Below are 6,000 nucleotides of genomic sequence, written 5' to 3'. Positions count from 1 at the left end.
AATAAGCTCTCTGTTTCTACTTATGCCTTTTTAGGTTGGGTTTCTTTCACTTTGTAACCAGATTTCAAAAATCACTGTAACTAAAATCCTTTTAAAAAATTTGTATTATACTGTCGGATATTTATGTAGAGTAAAATCAAAGAAATTGTAGTTTTGAGTCAAGGTTTATATATACTTTCAAGATTATTTAAGCACATTTCCAAAAAGTCTTTCAGAAAAACGTCATTAATTTCAACTCCCCAACATATGAGAATATGTTATCTATATGTTCCTACCATTGGATTGAAAAAAATATATATAGTTTCCCAGTTTGAAAGGTGAAAAATGGCATCTTTGTTTCATTTTTATTTGTTCAGTTGTAAGTGCTAATGATAGCTATTTACTTCTCATATTTGCAGAACGTTCATTTGTGTAATTTGCCCAATTTTCTATTAGTATGCTCTCTAACTGATTTGTAAAATCCATTTACATATAGAGAGAAATATTAAAGCTTCGTCATCAATGTTGCAAACATGTCATGCTATTTTGTTATTTTCCTGGATACCTGTGCTTTTCTCCATTAAGGGTGAGTTGAAGGTTAAATAAAGACCTACAATACCCATTCCTTTTTTGAGAAATAGTACTATAATTGCTCTTTCAGGGGATTCTCCAAAGCAACGATACCCACCAAGTTTTACATATATTAATTAATTTATTTATTTACTTATTTTTAATTTTTTTTTAAGTAGGCTTCACGCCCAGCATGGAGCCTGATGTGAGGCTTGAACTCACGACTCTGAGATCAAGATCTGAGGTGAGATCAAGAGTCAGAGACTTAACCGACTGAGCCATCCAGGTGCCCCTACATATCTTTAAATCATTTGAATATGATCAGAATATAATCAACACCTTAAAGTTTTCATTAGCCACTTAAAATCTCCAGATTTCTTTTCACTTCCACTCTCCCAGGGAAAAATAATGCAGTTGTCTTTTAAGAGCTGACCATTTTTCCATAAAGGAAAATCTCCCATACCGTTAGCAGGTTGTATCCAATCTTGACATCTTTCCTTCCTGACAATTGTTCTTCTTTCTTTCTAGCAGGTCAATTTCTTTGGTCCTCTTTCTTTCTGCGTTGTAACTAAAGAAGGTCTCGTTTGTATAGCTTAATCCTTTGATGTTAAAAAATCTATTTAACCAATAAAAATTCAAGAAGTTACAGCTATAGGACTACTACCGTTACAGAGAAAAAATAAATAAATTTGGCTAGAAATGAACAAGGGACCCTGAAAGTCATTATTGGTTTCATAACCGTTTGCAGGGAGATTAGAAATAAAATGCTAGGTGCAGAAAACTGAATAATAGAGCTGAATTAATGTCAGAGGAAAAACATTGACAAGATCCAAGTTCCCCAACTCACACCTGTCAGAATGGCTGAAATCAAAAACACAAGAAACAGGAAGTATTGGTGAGGATGCGGAGAAAAAGGAACCTTTCGTGCACTGTCGGTGGGAATGCAAACTGGTGCAGCCACTTTAGAAAACAGTATGGGGGTTCCTCAAAAATATTAAAAACAGAGTTATCCTACAATCCAGTAATTCCACTACTGGGTATTTACCCAAAGGGTACAGAAAACACTAAGTCAAAAGGATATACGCACTATTTTTATCGCAGCATTATTTACAATAGCCAAATGATGGAAGCAACCCAAGAGTCCATCAACAGATGAATGGATAAAGATGTGATATAACATATCCAATGGAATATTACTCAGCCATAAAAAAGAACGAAATCTTGCCATTTGCTATAACATGGATGGAACTAGAGAACATAATGCTAAGTCAAATAAGTCAGTCCGAGAAAGACAAATGCCTTATGATTTCACTCATATGTAGACTTTAAGAAACAAAAGGGAAAGACAAAGGGACAAATCCCCAGACAGACTCTTAACTATAGAGAACAAGCAGATGGTTGCCAGAGGGGAGGGAAGTGGGGGGATGAGTGAAATAAGTGAAAGGGATTAAGAGTATACTTACCTTGGGGCACCTGGATGGTTCAGTGGGTTAAGCGCCTGACTCTTGGTTGTAGCTCAGGTCATGATCTCATGGTCCGTAAGTTCAAGCCTGCGTGGGGCTCTGTGCTGACAGCATGGAACCTGCTTGGGATTCTCTCTCTCCCTCTCTCTCTGCCCCTCCCCCTCTCGTGCTTGCTCTCAAAATAAATTAATAAACTTAAAAAAAAAGTACACTTACCTTGACAAGCACACCTGAAACTAACATAACACTGTAGGTTCACTATGCTAGAATTAAAATTTGTTTAAAAATCCAGGTTACAGAGAGCTTTGTGCTTAGTATCTCTTGCTGTACGACAGGTTACCTCAAAACTCTGTGGTTTAAAACAGCAAAAAGTTATTATCTCACCATATCTGTGGTCATAAATCTAAGAGCAGCTCAGCCAGGTGATTTTGCTTTGGGATCTGTCATGAATCCCCCAGCAATGTGTGACCTGGGGCTGTAGTCACCTGGGCTTACCCAGGACTGGAGCGCCTGCCTCCAAGCTCGGTCACATGGCAGTTGGCCAAAGGCCTGAACTGCTCATCGCATGGGCCTCTCCATGGGGCACTCACAACATGTCAGTGGGTGGAGGGAGATCCACGAGGGAGGGAGAGAGCAAAACAAAAGCCACCGTGTCCGATAACCTAAAATGCCATCTTGTCTGCACATCCTGTTGGTGACGCACATCAATTCCAGTACCATGGGGGAGGGAGCCCACACACGGGTGTGAATACCAGGAGGTGGGGACCACTGGCCACCATCTCCAAGGCTGGCAACACCAGCCTGGGTCAAACTTATTTTACCTCCGTTTCCTCTTAGATCTGCCCGTGTTAATTCCGAAGATTCTGTCCAAGCTTGTCTTCCCTCTCATACTACACACTCTCCTTATACCCTCTTCTCCATCCCCATGGATTCTACGACCATGTGAGTACCGAGGACTATCTCCTCAGCCTAGATATTGTTCTCTTGGTTCAGACATGGATTTTCACTCTCCTGCAGACCTCTTCATGTGTGTGTTTGATATGAAATGCCACTCCCCTCTCCTCTCTTCAAACCTGCCCCTTTTCCTGTCTCAGGGGATGACACCCTCATCCACCCAGTTGCCCAGGTTGTGGACCTGGGCCTAAAGTTTCACTCCTCTCCCTGCCCCCCTCCATACTGTTGGGGCTACTGCTATGGTTGGCCCTCCTCCTTCCAGGTCACTGGTAAAAGAATATACCAACCCTGGCTGCTTGGGTTTTAGAGATGGGCTCTACACTGGCCCATTCAGATTTCCTTTCCTGAGACTTTGAATTCTTTTTTTTTTTTTTTTTTTTTTTAATATAACTTATTGTCAAGTTGGCTAACATACAGCGTATACAGTGTGCTCTTGGTTTTGGGGGTAGATTCCTGTGATTCATCGCTTACATAAAACACCCAGTGCTGATCTCAACAAGTGCCCTCCTCAATGCCCATCACCCATTTTCCCCTCTCCCCTCCCCTCCCCTCCCCTCCCCATGAACCCTCAGTTTGTTCTCTGTATTTAAGAATCTCATGATTTGCCTCCCTCTCTCTCTGTTTGTAACTATTTTGTGCCCCTTCCCTCCCCCTATGGTCTTCTGTTAAGTTTCTCAAGATCCACATATGAGTGGAAACATATGATATCTGTCTTTCTCTGACTGACTTATTTCACTTAGCATACCTTCCAGTTCCATCCACGTTGCTGCAAAAGGCAGGATTTCATTCTTTCCCATTGACAAGTAGTATTCCATTGTATATATAAACCACAACTTCTTTATCCATTGTCAGTTGATGGACATTTAGGCTCTTCCCATAGTTTGGCTATTGTTGAAAGCGCTGCTATAAACATTGGGGTACATGTGCCCCTATGCATCAGCACTCCTGTATTCCTTTGGATAAATACCTAGTAGTGCTATTGCTGGGTTGTAGGGTAATTCTATTTTTAATTTTTTGAGGAACCTCCACACTGTTTTCCAGAGCAACTGCACCAGTTTGCATTCCCACCAACAGCACAAGAGGGCTCCCGTTTCTCCACATCCTCGCCAGCATCTGTTGTTTCCTGAGTTGTTAATTTTAGCCACTCTGACTGGTGTGAGGTGGTATCTCAGGGTGGTTTTGATTTCTATTTCCCTGATGAGGAGTGATGTTGAGCATCTTTTCATGTATCTGTTGGCCATCTGGATCTGAGACTTTGAATTCTGAGTGAATATACTTGATAAGTCAGAGATGATTGGAACCAACCCATTTTATGGCAGTACTCCAAAAAAAAAAAAAAAAAAAAAAAAAAAAAAAGGCTCCTTGGGCTTTTGAAGATTCTGAAGAGTCAAGGCGCTCTGTTTCTTGGATCCCCAGACTGCTTGTTTAGCTCGCTCTTCTTCTGGTGACCTTCTGAGAGCCTTCCCAGAAATCCCATTTTTGCTTTAGTTGGTCAAAGACACTTTCTGTCACTTGCCCAGTAGAACAGAAAAACAAACATAAAGACCTCATTCAGCATGCATGAAGTCACCCAGTCCTGGCCAGCTCCATCAATGACATCTTCAATGTCTCTAGAGCCCATTCACATCTCCATTGTCACTCTCTCTGTTCAGGTCACCATTGTCTCTCCCTTGAATCGCCCCACTTTCCGAAGCAGTCCCTGACTACAGTCCACTGTCTTTCTTGTCTATTCTCTTCATTTCATAGATCCTTATTGCCTTTAGTGGAAAGTTGTAAGTGCTTACATTGCTCACAAGGGGCTTCATGGTCTAACTGCCCTTGGATTTGAAGCACAGCAGCCATGCCAAAGGGCTTCTGAGTTCTTTGACATCTCCATGACGTCACCTCTGGGGATTTCTACTTATTTCTTCTGCATTGAGTGTTCACTCATATATGTGAATTCCTTATCTGACCAATCCCTACGTGTTCTTCAGGTTTGGGCTTATATATCACTTTTTCTGGAAGCCTATGCTTATCCTAACTTCCAGAATCTTACCCTGACCCTGTAAGTCTGGGCTATGTTCCCTTCCATGTGATCCTAGAGTGTTCTGAGTGTCCCCGGCATACTATCCATCCAACTACGTGGTAATCACAGAATGACTTACTTGAAGTTCTATTTCATTCCTAAGCTCTGTGAGGCCAGGGACCATCTCTTTTCTGTCCATTTCTGTATCTCCAGGGTCTAGCTCAGTTCCTCAAAACGTGGTGCAGCTATGTAATAAACATTTGTTGAATAAATGCACAATAGGATTTTAACAACTCAGTTTCAGCAAACTTTATGTTTTAAAGTAAGATGTAATTTGAGCCACAAACATAATGCTAAAAGAGAGAAGCATCTCTTGTAAAGATATGTAGCAAAGAGGGTGACCTCTGAGTGAAAGACGCAAGTTTTTCCATCAATATCCCTTTAATACTGGAAGCTACACACATCTGATGGGGGAGCGGGGTGCATTTGCTTGGACATCAAGGTATGATCCTAGTGGAATGAAACCCAAGGTTTCATTTTTTAAAAATTTGTTTAAAAAATGTTTGTTTTTTGAGGAAGAGAGAGAGTGTGTGTGCTAGCGGGGAAGGGGCACAGAGAGAGGGAGACAGAGAATCCAAAGCAGGCTCTGTGCCACCAGCGCAAAGCCCCAGGTGGGGCTTGCATTGCAAGATCATAACCTGAGCCGAAGTTGGACGCTCAATCAAGCCACCCGGGCGCCCCAACCCAAGTTTTCTTTTAAAAAACTCTCCTCCATCTGCATTATAAAAAGTTGTACAAATATATTTTTTTCAACACCGTTGCCAAACGGCTTGATTAGTGCCACATTTTATGTGGTCACTTCTATACGTATAAGTTAATTAAATCATAGCCCTGAGAGCAAACATCCACCGAAAAGGCTGTCTTATCACAGCATGAGGGAAGGTGGGTGATGCAAGGGGAGAGCTAACATTTACTGCCTCCTGCTGTGCCTGTCACTGGCATGGGATGCGATACATTATCTCCAAAGAG

The sequence above is a fragment of the Leopardus geoffroyi genome, chromosome D4, assembly GCF_018350155.1.
Source record: "Leopardus geoffroyi isolate Oge1 chromosome D4, O.geoffroyi_Oge1_pat1.0, whole genome shotgun sequence".
Taxonomy (NCBI): Eukaryota; Metazoa; Chordata; class Mammalia; order Carnivora; family Felidae; genus Leopardus; species Leopardus geoffroyi.
This window is presented reverse-complemented; position numbering follows the sequence as displayed.